We start from the raw sequence: 17,175 nt of genomic DNA, 5'->3' as shown, positions 1-17,175 counted from the left end.
GCTTGGCAGATCAACCTAAAACGTTCCATGCACAACAATAATTACTGCTGCACCTTTTTTTTTTAAATCAATTTAGTGAAGATCAGTCAAACGGCGCCAAAGATATGGGCAAGTCAAAAAACGCTTTTCTTATGGAAACATGGTCTTAACTAGAACTACCTACTGGCAACCACAAGTAGGAGATATATATATATATATATATATACACACATACATATAGGAACCGGTCTACAAATCACTCACCAAATGCCAGCAGAACAATATATAAAATAGTGGCGGACACCACTAGGTAGTTATAGTTAGGTCTGCTTTTTCCATATGAAGAGCATTTTTTGTGTTGCTTATAACTTTGGTGCCATTTGACAAATCTCCACGAAACGTTTCAGAAAAGGTCTACTATTTGACTAGTTTGTGCAAAACTCGGGGTGATTTGTGAAGCAGGGGCTGAGAAAAAAGGAGGGTCCTACAAACATAAAATCCCCATGCGTTTTTCGATAGACTTCTTTAAGACAGGCTATAGGAAAAACTACTGAATGGAATTACAAAAAAACTGTGCTTTTGCGATTTGATGTAAATCCGTTCAGTAATTTTTGAGAAATTAAGAGTCACAAATAATTGTATATTTTGGCAGTTGGGCTGGCGAGACGCTCAAAAATAGCTTTAAAAATAAAGCATTCTGATTGGCCCAGGGAGCTTTATTTCCCTTGTGCCATCTTGCTCCTGCCGGAGTCAGTCTCCCGCAAGAGCTCTAATTGGTTGGCAGCAACATCAGAGAAATGTTGCTGGCAGACATCACAGGACTTGGGAACTTAGTCCCCTGTCCTGAAGTTCTCATGCAGGGGACCCAGAGGGACCCCGTCTGACCCCCCCAGCCCCCCCAAAAAAAAAAATGCAAAAAATGCTGTGATCCCACAAGACTCTAGCCAGATCTATCATTAATTATTTTTTTAATTGCAGCTGGGCTTCATTTAGTAATTACAAGCCCTAGGGTGCCTACCCCCACATATGTGTTCATAAAGGGGAGGGGGTCTGACTGACTCCTCTCCCCAAGTCTCCACAGGCCCCCTCGCGAGCCTAGCCTTGGGGCCAGTTCAGCCGTTATGTCCAGGGGTGCCCACCCTGGGACACTGTGGTTTTCCATCCCTTAGCAGTGTGCTGTAGGGAAACCTGTGGCTGTTCTTGCATGGCGAGAGCATTGTTAAATCTCCTGCCAAGCGGGGGCAAGCACCAAGACCGCTCCCAGTTTGCAGAAGGTAAAAAAAATGCTCCAGCCCATTGTGAGAAGACTTTGGATCTGCTTCCCTGCCCGCAGTGACGCGGCCAGGGACACAGATTTAAATACTGCTGCTGCCTGCAAAGAGCAGCATTATTGGATGAGGGGAACCGGCTGGGGCCGCAGGGACTTTTGGGATTCCCCCAAAGCCAACAACAGTGTGGTGGGGGCTCAGCGTGGGCATCAGGGAACTCACAGTTTGTTGTGCTGGGCCCCTAGAGGATGGTATCCCCTAGGCCTAAATCAGCCTGTGTGGCTCCTCTCGTCTTTGAATATGGTGCTGGGAGATGGGGTCCCTGGGGTCAAAATAGGCCCAGGGAAGGGGTCTACATGCACCCATTCCCCTTTCAACATGGTGCCAAACCATGGAAGGTGGTGTCCCTGAGGCCGAAATTGGCCTGAGAAGAGGAGGGGGGGCACGTGCCCCTCTCTCCATAAAAATATTTCACTGGGCCCCAAGGAATGTGGATCCCAGGGTTGAAATTATCCTGGAGAGGGTGGCTGAGTGCTCCGCTCCCCCTACAAATACCACCGGCCCCAGGTGATGGGGCCAACTGGGGCTGAAATCAACCTGGGGAGGTGGCTAAGTGCCACCCTCCGCATACAAATTGCACTGGGCCCAGTGGATGGGATCCCAGGGGTCGAAATCAGCCCAGAGGGGGGGACTGTGTGCTCCCTTATCCATTAAAATTGGGCAGGTCCGAGGGTACGGGGTCCCTGGGATCGAAATCGGTAGGGGTGGGGTATTGTGTCCCCCTCCACAAACAAGCATGCCAGGCCCATGGCAGGGATGTGGAATTCATTAAGCTCAATGCCCAAGACATATTGTTTGCAGTCAAGGACAACAAGTTTTCATGTTTATTTTGTCCTTCGGACAAGTAGGCCCAACCCCCTGCAGCACAAATCTTTTGCCTGCCAGTTTACGGTTCTATATAATGGGTCAGGGAAGGGCATTGTCTGCCGTTAAGGTAACGTTTGTGTCCATATGTTATTGCTGTTTTTACTTATACTGATGGTTCATTAATGAAAAGCATTTATTATTAGGGTGAGTACTCTAAGAAAATGTAAGCTTGGACTGCACTGCTGACAGTGCTCTCAAAATAAAAATTTGTACACACATTTGCAAGGTTTAACAATATGAGGCTAAGTTTAATACTACGAGAATGCTCTCTGATAAAATGCAAATATTTGCACAAGCTTGAAAAAAAGATTGCCGATTCTTGGCTTTCAAAATAAAATGTTCACAAACAAATGCAACTAAAAAACGTTTTGCTAAACTACTGTGAAATTTTAGGTCCAATTTCTTGGAAGCATCATTCAGTAAGATGTGTTGATGCATGCTAGTATTTCAAAAAAACAACCCATAATGGAAACATCAATATAACCAGTTTCAGCAAGATTATGGGAAACATGAAAATAAACAAGCATTGGCAAAGCCAATAGGTCTTACATTGGTGGTTAGCCTTTTGGTTACGTCAATGCGTACCTTGTTTTGACATGGTTTTTGTAAAACTTTATTGGCTCTAGGACCATCATAACAAACATTAGAAAAATGCAAAAATACTTTTTGTCCTCAAAAAGCACACATTGCCACAGTAGTGCCCGACATGTAGAAAACTACGCTGTGTCAATTTGCTCCTGGTGAAAGAGCAGAATGCCATCACTTACAGTGAAGCTAGCCAATAAACAGAGATAAAGAATTCTAATAAAAACAAACAAACTTGGAGAACCAATTTGGGGCACAATTCTTAAAGAAAATTACAACGTACACCCATAGCATATGTCCTTGCATTAGTGCAGATTTACATCTTTAATGAATTCACAAGGATTTACAGAAGTAGACCAGGAAATCGTACTTCTAGAAAATATTTGTAAATGCCATTTTAGCAGCAGAAAAAAATATGTATGTGTAGATCTATTGAGCTTCTACAAGTTCAGTCTCCCCTTTATTTAAATAGGTGGCCCAAAAGTATGGGGTCCCCGCAGATGATTATGCTCAGGGACGGGGCTGCATGCCCCCCTCCCCTTTAATTAAAAAAAAGAAGAAAAAAACTGCCCTAGGGGATGGCGTCCCCAGGGCCAGGCCCTATAGACAGCTCCCTACTGCACACAGCCACAGGCCATGCACAGCGTGGGGTTGGATGTATGGGATGGGTGTTGGCCGGGCTGTGCTCGCAGGGAGGTTGCATTTACATATGGTAATTAAGTATAAGTTTATGCTAAAAACAAAAATACCTCGAAATTCACTTTAAGAAAAAAAAAACACAAAAGGCTAAAGTAACGTTACAGCTAGGTGTGTTAAAAGAACCTTTAAAAAATAAATAAATAAATATATAATCTTAGAATTTCACTGGAAAAAAAATTAAAGGTTAAGGTAACATTATAGTTAGGTGAATTTGTCGGCAGCAACAAACTAAACTAAACTAAACTAAAAAAAAAATAAAAAAAAAAAGCAGAAATTCACTAACTATAACCCGTGCCCCCACCATGCACTGCTTATGACATCACTCATGACATGCTCTATGACATCACTGATGACACCTCAAATCTCAAATGATATCCTGGATGACATTATCAAAGCTTTGTCTTTCTTCATACTGACGTATAATTTTCTATGGAATTAGAGGTCTGACAGTAAGTACAAAGTAGTTCACAAGAAGATGAGTCAACATTACTACCAACATAGAAATAATGCCATTAGGTGTTAAAAACAAGCATCCTGTGCAACATTGACGATATAACAAATGCTTTACATGTAGCATAGTTCACATTAACAATCAACCACAGATATATGGGAAACCCCTCATTGAGAACAGTGTGCAATATGTATACAACTGTTCAGAGAAAGCAAAAATAGTTAATGTCAAATCCAAAACAAATGTGCCTCTAAAGACAGCTTTTATCTGTATCAAACCCCGGATACACATTAAACATACATTAGGAAATTAAGTCGATATCAGTAGAGAATTGAGTACTGTAAACAGTGTTTACTCTAGGGAGAGACATACCACACTGTTTGGAAACAGTGAAACTCTCATGAGAAATACACAAGATTATTCAAAAGATTCTACAAAGAATGGTGAACATTAAAAAATACACTATTTGCTAAAAAACATAACTTGGAGATCTGAAGTTGCTAAATATCATACTACCTGCAACTTTCACACAGTGGTGTAAATGTTACTGATAGCCCATCTTCTAAAGCAAAACAAGCATGTATACATCTGGTGCACACGCTTCTCTCTATCCCCTTCGCTGCCAGACCTTTTCCCCCTCCTGTGCCGAGCCTTTTTTTGGCTATTTGGGACAGTTCACACTTAGGCCCACATAAATTTTTGTTCACATAAGCTACCCTCGCCAAATTTACGTACTTTTTTTCCAACATCCTTGGGATTTTAGAGGTACCCAGTCTTTGTGGGTTCCCCTGAAGGAGACCAAGAAATTAGCCAAAATACAGTGAAAATGTTTTTTTTTTTTTTTTTAAAACAAATGGGGAAAAGGGGCTGCAGAAGGCAGCTCGTGTTTTTTCCCCTGAAAATGAAATCAACAAAAGGTTTGCGGTGGCAAGATCACCATCTTCCCAGCTTTCGGGAACTGGCAGACTTGAATTGGAAAACCCAATTTTTCAATACAATTTTGACATTTTACTGGGACATACCCCATTTTTACTATTTTTTGTGCTTTCAGCCTCCTTCCAGTTAGTGACCAAAATGGGTGAGAAACCAATGCTGGATCCCAGACATTTCTGAAAAGCAGACAAAATTCTGAATTCAGCAAGGGGTCATTTGTATAGATCCTACAAGTGTTTCCTACAGAAAATAACAGCTGAAATAAAAAATATTGAAATTGAGGTAAAAAAAACAGCCATTTTTCTCCACGTTTTACTCTGTAACTTTTTCCTGCGATGTCAGATTTTTGAAAGCAATATACTGTTACGTCAGCTGGACTCTTCTGGTTGCGGGGATATACAGGGCTTGTAGGTTCATAAAGAACCCTAGGTACCCAGAGCCAATAAATGAACTGCACCCTGCAGTGCGTTTTCATTCTATACAGGGTATACAGCAATTCATTTGCTGAAATATAAAGAGTGAAAAATAGCTATCAAGAAAACCTTTTCTATTTCCAAAATGGGCACAAGATAAGGTGTTGAGGAGCAGTGGTTATTTGCACATCTCTGAATTCTGGGGTGACCATACTAGCATGTGAATTACAGGGCATTTCTCAAATAGATGTCTTTTTTACACACTCTCTTATATTTGGAAGGAAAAAATGTAGAGAAAGACAAGGGGCAAGAACACTTGTTTTGCTAATCTATGTTCCCCCAAGTCTCCCTATAAAAATGGTACCTCACTTGTGTGGGTAGGCCTAGCGCCCACGAAAGGAAATGGCTCAAAACACAATGTGGACACATCACATTTTTTCACTGAAAACAGAGGTGTTTTTTGCAAAGTGCCTACCTGTGGATTTTGGCCTCTAGCTCAGCCGGCACCTGGGGAAACCTAGCAAACCAGCGCATTTTTGAAAACTAGACACCTAGGGGAATCCAAGATGGGGTGACTTGTGGGGCTCTGACCAGGTTCTGTTACCCAGAATCCTTTGCAAACCTCAAAATTTGGCTAAAAAAAAAAAAAAAACATTTTCCTCACATTTCGGTGACAGAAAGTTGTGGAATCTGAGAGGAGCCACAAATTTCCTTCCACCCAGCGTTCCCCCAAGTCTCCCGATAAAAATGGTACCTCACTTGTGTGGGTAGGCCTAGCGCCCACGAAAGGAAATGGCCCAAAACACAACGTGGACACATCACATTTTTTCATAGAAAACAGTGCCTACCTGTGGATTTTGGCCTCTAGCTCAGCCGGCACCTGGGGAAACCTAGCAAACCAGCGCATTTTTGAAAACTAGAAACCCAGGGGAATCCAAAATGGGGTGACTTGTGGGGCTCTGACCAGGTTCTGTTACCCAGAATCCTTTGCAAACATCAAAATGTGGCCAAAAAAACACTTTTTCCTCTCATTTCGGTGACAGAAACTTCTGGAATCTGAGAGGAGCCACAAATTTCCTTCCACCCAGCGTTCCCCTAAGTCTCTTGATAAAAATGGTACCTCACTTGTGTGGGTAGGCCTAGCGCCCACGAAAGGAAATGGCCCAAAACACAACGTGGACACATCACATTTTTTCACAGAAAACAGAGGTGTTTTTTTGCAAAGTGCCTACCTGTGGATTTTGGCCTCCAGCTCAGCCGGCCCAAGGGGGGCAGAAATGGCCTAAAATAAATTTGCCTCCCCAACCCCCCCCCCGGGAGCGACCCTTGCCTATGGGATCGCTCCCCCGCGTGACATTGGCGCCCAAAAAAATAAATCCCCCGTGCCTAGTGGTTTCTGCCCCCTTGGGGGCAGATTGACCTAAAATCGGCCAATCTGCCCCCAAGGGGGGCAGAAATGGTCTAAATACAATTTGCCCCCCAGGGGAGCGACCCTTGCCTAATGGATCGCTCCCCATCTCTAAAAAAACAACAAAAAAAAACACCCACATTTTTTTTTGCCCTGGCGCCTAGAGGTTTCTGCCCCCCCCGGGGGCAGATCAGCCTAATAACAATAGGCCGATCTGCCCCCGGGGGGCAGAAATGGCCTAAAATAAATTCCCCCCCCCCCCCCCCCCTCCGGAGCGACCCTTGCCTACGGGATCGCTCCCCCTGCATGACATTGGCGCCAAAAAAAGGGGCCCTTGTCCAAGGGGTCGCTCCCCATCTGTAAAACAAAAAAAACAAAAAATCCCCAGTGCCTAGTGGTTTCTGCCCCCCATTGGGGGCAGATTGGCCTCATCAAAATAGGCCAATCTGCCCCCAAGGGGGGCAGAAATGGCCTAAATATAATTTGCCCCCTAGGGGAGCGACCCTTGCCTAAGGGGTCGCTCCCCACCTAAAAAAAAAAAAAAAAAAAAGAACAAGAAAATGATCCCTGGTGCCCTAGAGGTTTCTGCCCCCCCCCCCCGGGGGCAGATCGGCCTAATAATAGAGGCCTTCCTAAAAAAATGCCCCCCATTGGGAGCAACCCTTTCCCAAGGGGTCGCTCCCTTATGTCAATTTTAAAAAAAACATCCCTGGTGTCTAGTGGGCGTTTCAAAAGCCGGATTGCAAGCAACGCTTGGAGAGACTTCAAAGGGAAGGAAATACATTTCCTTCCCTTTGAAGCCTCTCCGGGCCTCTCCCGCGTGATCGGAAGAGAAATGCTGAGCATTTCTCTTTCGATCGCGCTGGAAGCTGAGCTTCTAGGGCGTGATGGGGAGGCCCTGTGACGCGCTGACATCACAGGGGGGTGGGGGGTCGGGGTGGAAGGGGAAGGGCTTCCCCTTCCATCCCCGCCTTGGGGGGGTGGGTGGTGTGAACAGGGGGGGGGCGCTAGCGCTCCCCCTAGTTCCCGTACCTTGGACAAGGTGACCTCGTCCAAGGCACCCAACAGGTTAAAAGCGAAACTAAATTTAGATATCTCTGCCTGTGACGCCTTTGTGAATAATGATGAGCTTGTGCAGGGAATTGCACAGCTCTGAGTGGCTGTCAACAATTCAAACCAGGAAGTGTTGGTTGCCATCTTCGGACTCTGCTTCATCCCAGCTCCAGAAAAAAAGGCAATAAAAAAAAAACAGAAAAGGAGCCAGGGTATGGACAACCTGAACCCTTAGCGCTGGTGCTACGCCCATAGGCCCCTCCACCAAAACCTGGCTAAAATGCATATATATATTTTTTTAATTTACCACAAACTCGCAACGGGTCGCGAGTTTGCAGTAAAAATAAATTTTGAAAAAACAATGACGAGCTCCTGCATTTGTTTTTAAATAATCCCCTAAGTGGGCGAGGCCCCAGGGGCATTCTTTTCTTTTTACTAGAGGGGGGGCCTCTATGATGATGAAATATGAACATGTGCCTCCCAGAGCTCCAGGGACCACCAACTCTATAGGACTAGAATGAAATATGAGCGGGGTGCATGGTGTCCTGGGGAACACCAACCACAGATCATTTAAGAAATTGGATACGGGGGCTGCTCGACCCCTCCCCCCCACATCCCCCGGGGTCACCACCTCCCCCAGGCTAATATTAAATAAGGTAAAGGGGGGGCAGTTTCGGACCACCACCTCCCTGGGTCTTCTTCAACGATACATGGGGGCCACGCAGCCCCCCTCGTGGAGCCACTGATGGCCCTCCACCCCCCAGGACCAGCTTCTGCCATGTCCCGGGGTACCCAGCCCCAGGACATAACTGTTTGCTGTGTCTTGGCTGCAGCTTTGAAGCTGCATCCAAGTCACAGAAAAAAAACTCCAGTTTGAGACAGCTGGACCTGTCAAGCAGGTCCCGCTGTGAGAAAGTGGAGCTTTCATCTCTGTTCTTGCACATAGGTGTGCATGCAGGGAACAGAGATGAAAGGTTTGCTTCAGCAAGCACAGGGGTGCTGCTTAAGGCAGCTCCTTCATTGCTGAAGCAATGGGACTGCGGGAGAGGACTCGAGGCTTCCCCCGCGGTCCAAGATAGCCCATAAAGGGCTTGCTATAAAACATTATTTATATATATATATATATATATATATATATATATATATATATATATATATATCTATATATACACACACACACACACACACACACACATAAAAACACATGTAGGGACTGCGGGGAACACTTGAGGGCTCCCTTGCGATCCTGATAGCCCATAAAAGGCTCAATAAAAAAGACTTTATAAAAACAATAAAAAAAAACACAATAGCTCAGTGTGAAGGCCACAGACCTTTACAATGAGCGTTGACTCTTCAAGTCCAGCCCGACTCATTTCCCTCCTTTTTTTTTTAGGTTTTGTACAAAATATTTAAGGGCCATATGAAAGGTGATTTTACTTTTTTTTTTTATGAAAAATACATTTGTCTTTTATATTGTGCAGAAATATCTCATTCTAAGTATATCATAGATCAAAGTCTAAAAAAAACTCTCCATCTCTCTCTAATTCTCTCACTCTTTTTAAACTCTTTCTCCCACTCACACACCCACTCACTTACGCACCCACTAACAGACCCACTCAGACCCTCGTGCACCCACTCACAACCCCAGTCAAAACCTCACGCACCCACTCACAGACCCACTGACACCCTCATGCACCCACTCACAGACCCATGCACACACTGACACTCCCACAAAACATTGATGTAGGCACTCTCACACCTAGACAGACATTCTCACAGACACTCTCATCCCCCAGATACACATTCTTACACCTGGAGGACGTGGTCAACTCCCGCTGAGCAAGGCCAAAAGGCCATGCACAGCGTGGGTTTGGGTGGTTATGGAGGTTGGCTGCAGGGTCTGGCTGCAGCCCGGGTCTTGCGGGCAACCCCCGCTGGGTATGGGTGAAGGCCATGCTCGGTTGGGTGCTTATAAGGGATTGGCCTCAGGCCCTGGCTGGCCAACTGCTGAGGCGCACTGCCAAAGGTCATGCGCGATGGATGTTGGATAAACATATAGTTAGGAAAATGACTATACGTTAAAAAAAAATAGAAATTCACTGAAAGAAACAAAGGTTACAGGGACAATATAGTTAGGAAATAAAATTGTTGATCACATACCTATGCATGGCTGAGTGCAAGTTATAGGTGCCATAGGGCATGAGTTATAGTTAATTGAGATAACTAACTAGAACTGGTGAATTTCTATGGTTTTGTAAGTTTAAAATGCAAGCCTAACTATAACGTCCCTATAACCTTTGGTTTTTTTAATTGTTTTTTTTTATTATTTATATATATGCCAGTAGAAGCCGAAAGGTGTCCCTTTTATAGAATAAATTGATTTTATTGGGAGAGGCACCATCTGTTTCTTTTGGTGCTGGGCCAGGTGATACAAGTTTCATAAATAGTTATTTCACGATGTAAGCCTGCGTGTCCTATATATTATGGCAGTCCGAGAAGGTGAATGCAAATAACATCACATTATACACACACAGTCCTGCCCATCTTCATACAGTGAATAAGCCGCACACTTTCTAATGTAAACTCTCTGAAAGCTCAGTCCGTTTTGTGTCTATCAACTGTGCACAATGCCACGTGCAACGGAGCACTGGTAATGATTATCTATAAGCCTCAAGTCAAAATTCAAAAAGCTATATATTTTTTTTTTTTTACAAAGTCATGCGTACATTGAACCTATTCTGTTTTAAGAAGCATTTCTGCCAAAAAAAAAAAGTTCCCAAAGCAGCTACCGGATGGCCCAATACCCGAGTTAGCTGTTCACATAATTCATGGGAGCCCTGTTCTAACTTTAATATCGTTGCCGCTTTATTTACCCTGTCAACTCACGGCTGTTGTTGACCGTTGGTGTGTCCCCTTCTCTCAGCCTGACACGCGAGTCAACACTGACCAATCCATTCCGATGGCCTATTCTGCTTGCTGACAGACTTCTCTAAGGGTCTCCTTCTCCACTGGTGACAGCGTGAACCACAAACAGAACAGCATGAGTGCCGGTTCACGTGCAGCTGGACGATCACTTCCCAGTCATGATGACGTTTGCCCGAAAGCTGCAACGGAAACTGATTTTGTGGGACGGATCATTTTTAACCAATCGCAGTCTTTACCTACAAATACAACCGCTTGGGTCCGCCTTGCTACCACCTCTTAGACTGTCAATCAGCTTGAACTAGGTTTCTTATTGATTCGATTGGCTGTCACTTAATTACGTAACGGAGGTAATCAGATTTTTAAACACTAGGGCGGGAGTATGTGAATTAGGTTCTGTGTTCCTTCTGTTGTTGCGAGAATGCAAGCATGTGTGTTTTGGAATGGGCTGTGATTTTGGGCGCATTCACATATGCTAAATCAGGCTGCCAGCATCCCTGTGGCTTTGTAAGTCGTCGAGAGTCGTGAAGGGCAATAAGTACGCGGTGCAAGCTGCTGAGTGGACCTATCAAGAAAATGTAATCTTCTCAAAACCGGGTAGGGTATGTGTTAAATAACAGTAAAGTCCACGGTTTATCTATCGTTTTACCATTTTCACTAATTAGCTTTACATGGTACGTTGGATCTTTTTAGATATTGGTGGGCCAACTACTAAAACCTTGAGCTAAATGTCGGGCTTGTGCTTACTTTGTAATATTCTCAGATTCTCGAGACGAAAACGAACCGATTTATGCGATGTGTACATGGCTCGTGGGACACAAGGGTACAGTGCTGCAGTTTTCGGTGTTTTTTTTTTTTTACATTTAGAAGGATAGCTTTATGCCCGCAATGAAATACAAATAAAATTCTTAGTTCCAGCCTGCAGTGGGAAAAGAAATGTGGATGAACCACGTGAGTACGGCATAGAGCTAAGTAAGTTTAAGATTTCTGAAGTTGTGGCACGTTGACTCCTTGACCGATTTCTTCGTTGTGTTTTAGCCACATGTTTCTTTTTAACAGTGAAAACATTTTTTGAAGCAAAAGCACACCCAAAATTATATAAAGGTGTGTGTGTGTATATATAACACACAAATTGTGCGTGTGTGTGTAGATATAGTTACATGCTTATATGTCCAAGACACAAATTACTTGCATATATATGGCACAACAATGTTTTGGCTTCAGTTTTCTTCCGGTAGTACAAGATTGCTTGCTTAATGGCAAGCAATCTAATTTGAAACACTGTAGTGGAAAATCGATTTTTGTACTTGGGCAAAATTCATCTGTGGTGTGTGTGTTTTTTTTTTTTTTTTTTTTTCTCTCCCCTCCTGAGTAACCTGTTTTTTTGCAACTCTTTTGGATTCAGATTTTTGCTTGGGCTGGATGTGTTTTGAGACACACACACACACGTATTTATTATCCAGTGGCTGTTCCCACTGGGTAGTTAATACTAGGCCAGTAGGCAATGCCTTTCGTTTATTGCTAATATCTGTGGCCTTCTTTAACTACTTATCGCAAGACTTTACAAAAAGGTGTTAATTTTTTGAGTGGTTTGTGCTTGGGAAGTTTTTTTGGGGGATACATCAAGCAGGGGAGAGCAGGCAGAGTGAGAGAAAATTTGGGTTCCAGAATGCAGAATCCCCATGCATTTTCTAAATACATCTTTGAACAGTGCTAAAACAAAAACTGCTAATTGGAATTAGACAGGGAACCAGATCTTGGTTAGCAGATTGTGCTTTTTGTGATTAAGTATAAATCTGTTAAGTAGTTTTCTGAGCAATTAAGAGTTAAAAATATTTGTAATTCTGGACGACTGGTTTGAGGGACTTACGCGAGAGTACCTCAAACTCAATTTTAATTCAAGCATTTTGATTAGCCCAGAGACTCCCCATCCCCCAGGGCCCAAATCATAAAAAGTGCCACTCTCTCCTCCCCGAGCCTTGAGAGGCCTTTGGTATCCAATCTCCTGTGGCTGATTCCATTAAAATTAAAATGGGAAGAGACTGCATGCCCCCCTATCCCTGAGCCACTGTAGGCCTTGGGGACTCCATTCCCTGGGTCTTAATTAAAGTAAAGTCCATAAGCCTTTATAGCCCCTGGGCTAACTTAGTGTGTTCCTGGATACAGTAGTTTACCTGCCCACACCAGTGCGGGCAGGGACACGTTTACTCCCGATTTTAAGGGATTGTAAACATGCTTCCACCAGCTGGGAACAAGCTTGTTCTGTTTCCCTAACCACAATCCTGCGGGTAGGGAAGCAGAAAACAAAGTCCTCACCCCCGGAGGAAGCAATGTGGGCTCCTGCACCATGCATGGTGCTGGCTGCGGGGGACCTGGGACTCAGGGGAGGGGGTCTCTGGGGTCAAAATAGGCTTTTTTTTAATATATATTTTTTTTAATACAATGGGCTTTTTAAGGCTGGGGGAGGGGTACCACATGTCCGTCCCCTATTTTTTTTTTTATTTTATATACTTGATCCGGGGGATGGGATATGCAGGGTCTGGGGAAGGGTGAGGGCTGCACTCCCACCCTCTTCTGTTTAATATTATTTGGCCCCAGGTGATTGGGTCCTTGGGGCTTTTTAAGGCTGAGGTAAGGGGGCAAGCAGCCCCTCCCACTTTTATTTGGAAGTGGGCCCCTGTGCCTACAAGGCTGTAGTTGGTGGGGGCACCCCTCCCCTGTTTTAGACAATTCGGCCCCAGATGATGCTGTCCCTGGGGCCTCATAAGGCTCAGGGAGGGGGCATTGCCCTACTCCAGTGTTTTTTTTTGTTTTTTTTTGGTTCAAAGCATTATGTTGCCACTGACATTTTCCCCATTACTGACATCAATTTAACCTTTACGTTTTCTGTGTGTATGTATGTGTATATATATACACACACACACACTCACGTTTCCAAATATCCCACAACCACTGAACACAGGCCCCTGTGTTCGGTGGTTGTTTGTAGGATCCTTGGAAACAGAGATAATTTCAACACCGCTAGAACTGCCACTGACCGATGTCCCCCTCAACTAATTAAGGTCACAAGTTATTCAAGCTTGAGGATATCGAGCCATTTGGCTGACACCCGCAAGCATGCATCCAGTGCATGTCTCATCCAGTGGTTGTGATAAGGGGCGAACTAAGCACATTGAAAATGACAATTTGTGTGGAACAATATTATTGGAAGGACTATATAAACATTGTGGCAAACAATATGCGTGGGGCACTGCAACCTACATCTAAGTCAGTCCATCGGGATGAAGTGTTATTTGGGCCTATAAGTAGACTTATAAGATTGTGGATATGGTTGCACTGTCGGAACTGGGTGGGGGCCGTAAGATTATATAGAAGCAATTGCAGTCTTTTTATTGGACAGGTATTTACTAATTAAATGGGGGAGACAACATTTAAGCCAATCAAATGTTGTGTGTTCATTGTAAAGCATTTCCTAGCATTGATGAAGACAACACGCCAAAATGCTTCTGCGAGAGGTGTAGCTGTTAATAAATATTTTTAAACCCAGCCAGGGCTCCGAAATTCTGTGAAATGTGTGTGTGTGTGTGTGTATATATATATATATATATCCTAAGGTTACAGGGACGTTATAGATGGGGAAATAGAATAATAAAAAAAAATCACCTAAATCCAAAGATTACAGGGATGTTATAGTTAGGTTCTGAATTTATTCACACAAAACCATAGTTATTCAGCAGTTATAATTAGTTATTTCATGGATATATAACTCGCATCTTAAAGTACCTATAACTCGCAGCCCCACCATGCAGTTTATTTTCTTGAATAATTTGACTGCTAATGTTTCATTGATTTATTTTTATAGATGTTATAAAAGTTGTAATGAGTGCTGCAATATCTTGGGTAATTAGCAGTGCATGGCAAGGGTGCAAGTTATAGTTACATGAAATGACTCGAAGTAGAACTGCTGAACTTCTCTGGTTTTGTGCGAGTAAGTTCAGAACCTAACTATAATGTCCCTGAAACCACCCTTCTTCTTTTCTTAATTCTATTTCCCAACTATAAAATACCTGTAACCTTTTTTTTTCTTCAGTGAATTTCTACTTATTTTTTATTTTTTTTTCTTAACGTAAAGTAATTTTAGTTACTATACTTGTGGTCAGGTCCTGCATCCAACCCGCTATAACCACCCAACCCCACACTGCGAACAGCCTTTGGCTGTGCATGGTTGGAGCTGGTAACAGAGCTTGTCTCTCTGGGTGTGAAGAGGGTGTCTCTGATTGTGAAGGTGGATGTGAGTGTGTCTGGGTGTGATAGTGGGTGCATGAGGGTCTGAGTGGGTCTGTGAGTGTATGTATAACAGTCTGAGTGAGCCTGTAAGTGGAAGCATAGGTCTGAGTGGGTGTGTGAGGGTCTGTGAGTGGGTGCATGAGGGTCTCAGTGCTTCTATGAGTGAATGATTAAGTGTATGAATGAGTCAGATTTTTTTCTTTATTATTATTTTTAGAATTTTTTTTTTTGCTGATATTCGCGAACTCAGTGCAACGTTACACGAGGGTGCCTCGCTTAGCGTTGCGACGTATTTGCGACTATCCCATGTGGTAAAAAACAAATCATTTTAACGTTATAATTTGACCTGCAAATGACACTATATTACACCTTGGAGTCAGGGTTACCCCTATATGGTTCAAAAAAGGGGCGTCGGAGGTGGGGGTCTAATATGTACTTTACCTCCTGGTTGGTCTACATGTTTGAGTCTACCCCTAGACTCCTCTTCAAGACCAAGATGTCACTCCTTGATAGACTATCACTAGTAAGAGCAATAACACCGAATGCTCTGTGGTATAGTGTGGTATGATTAACTAAAGTGTAATAATATAATACCCAATGGTACCAATGTCCTTCTGAGTTACCTGAGGAAACGAAAGAGCACCAGTTATCATGACCCTCATATAAGTTGGGCTGCTATTCGTATTACTTATGAGTGTGGTGCCACTTATTTCCAAACTACACCCCACTCCTGGGAAAATGCACTCATGAATATCAAGTATGAACAATAGACAAATACAGGACAAACTACATCTAGAAACATGTAAATGCACATAGATGCCTAAAGCAACTCTTAAAACGCACATATGGTGCATGCGTGACCTACTTTTTAGTGTCTACGCTCTCGTATCACAGATCCTCTGGGAGGGGTGTGTGCTTGTAGTCACACACTGAAAATATTTGTAGAATATTAGACTCGCCAAATGGCCGCTTCTATGGCGTGTTGCAAAAGGGGGTTAAAGCACTTAAAAAAGCAACACTCCGCCTTGTGCCTAATGCTCATCTGCTCGGAGTCTGAAACACTGCAACTCACGTGGGAGTCAAGTTTCTTAAACTCACTGCAGCTGACGTGTCTCAACTTGCTGCAGTGTGTGGCACTAAACAGCTCAGTTTCCGAAATGGCGGCCTCCAGTGGTCCGATGTAGGACTACGAGGACCCCCAAATTAGGCGTTCTCCACTAGTGCTTGTTTTGGCACCGACCTTAGTAAAGAACCAGAAAAGGAGATGGGTGGTGGCGGCGGGCTACACTTTATCAGGTGAGTGGGGGGTACTTATTGTGGGGAAAAAATAGCCATGTGGAAATAAATATCATAAAGGGATCAAAAGATCTTCTATATTTTTATTTTTTATTTTTAAAGAAATCCCCAAAATAAACCTTATATAAGAAATGTGAGCGACAGGATGTAGGGGTGGAATTACCAGGGGGGCCCGAGGCTGCTGATCGTATGTATTTTAAGGAGATAGTCACGTGTAATGTGGCTTTGCTAGTCCATTTATGTAGCAGTCATTTAATGTTCCATTAGCAGGCCCCAAGGGATATTCTCATTAAGGCCTCATTGGTGTGTGCATAACTTAAAAACCCAACGTTGTTCTCTTTCGAGTAGAAAGGATTCGCTATTGATCTTTGTGGTGTTCAAGGACTACACATCGGTAGTCCTCCACTGTATGTCCTTTTTGTAGGTAATGGTTGGACATTTTTGTGGTGGATCGGCCACATCTCGGCTTGCTCCAATGTTCGCAGATGTGAGTTTTTACTTTGTATGTGGACATCCCTATATAATGTAAGTTGCATGGGCAAGTGATCATGTACACTGCTTGCTGGGTGTTGCATTTGGAGGAATCCCTGATTTCCCATGTAGCATTATCATTGAAGGTGACCGTTTTGGTAGCAATTGTTAGATGACACATGCTACAATTCCCGCATGGATAATATCCTGTGGGTGGTGGTAAATAGTTGTTGCTGTCCAGTGTGTGTGTTTTTTTTTTTTTTTTTTTTTTCTTCTCGGACGTCCGTGGGTGGGTGTGCACTAGTATGTGCCAGAGACTCTTGACACGTTTGTGGGAAAACATGGGTTTGGGACTCTTCAATGAGCCACTATTTAGGATGCGCTAATGTTTGCTTATGATCTTGCTCACTTGATTAGAGGCTACATTAAATGCTGTAATACATGTGTCTTTCTTCTTTCTCCTTTTGTGGTGGTGTCTCCAGA

General features: G+C 43.6%; 2 protein-coding genes across 6 annotated transcripts in view; one reads left to right on the top strand and one right to left on the bottom strand.

Annotated features, from left to right (window-relative positions):
* The window catches only part of REXO5 (RNA exonuclease 5), a 567,496-nt gene extending 556,720 nt beyond the window's left edge, over positions 1-10,776 (bottom strand). Inside the window, exon 1 of one of the 4 annotated variants that reach the window (XM_069210276.1) lies at positions 10,590-10,776. The gene's annotated coding sequence lies outside the window, so the exon portion shown is untranslated. The remainder of the gene's footprint in view (positions 1-10,589) is intronic. The other 3 variants (XM_069210273.1, XM_069210274.1, XM_069210277.1) reach the window with 3 other exon arrangements.
* Positions 10,777-11,006: 230 nt separating this feature from the next.
* Positions 11,007-17,175, top strand: part of ERI2 (ERI1 exoribonuclease family member 2) — a 71,651-nt gene continuing 65,482 nt past the window's right edge. Inside the window, exon 1 of one of the 2 annotated variants that reach the window (XM_069210280.1) lies at positions 11,007-11,240. The gene's annotated coding sequence lies outside the window, so the exon portion shown is untranslated. The remainder of the gene's footprint in view (positions 11,241-17,175) is intronic. The other variant, XM_069210279.1, reaches the window with a different exon arrangement.

This window comes from Pleurodeles waltl, chromosome 10, assembly GCF_031143425.1.
Source record: "Pleurodeles waltl isolate 20211129_DDA chromosome 10, aPleWal1.hap1.20221129, whole genome shotgun sequence".
NCBI classification, from domain to species: domain Eukaryota; kingdom Metazoa; phylum Chordata; class Amphibia; order Caudata; family Salamandridae; genus Pleurodeles; species Pleurodeles waltl.
Note: the sequence above shows the minus strand (reverse complement) of the source record. Positions and strands in the feature narration are given on the sequence as shown.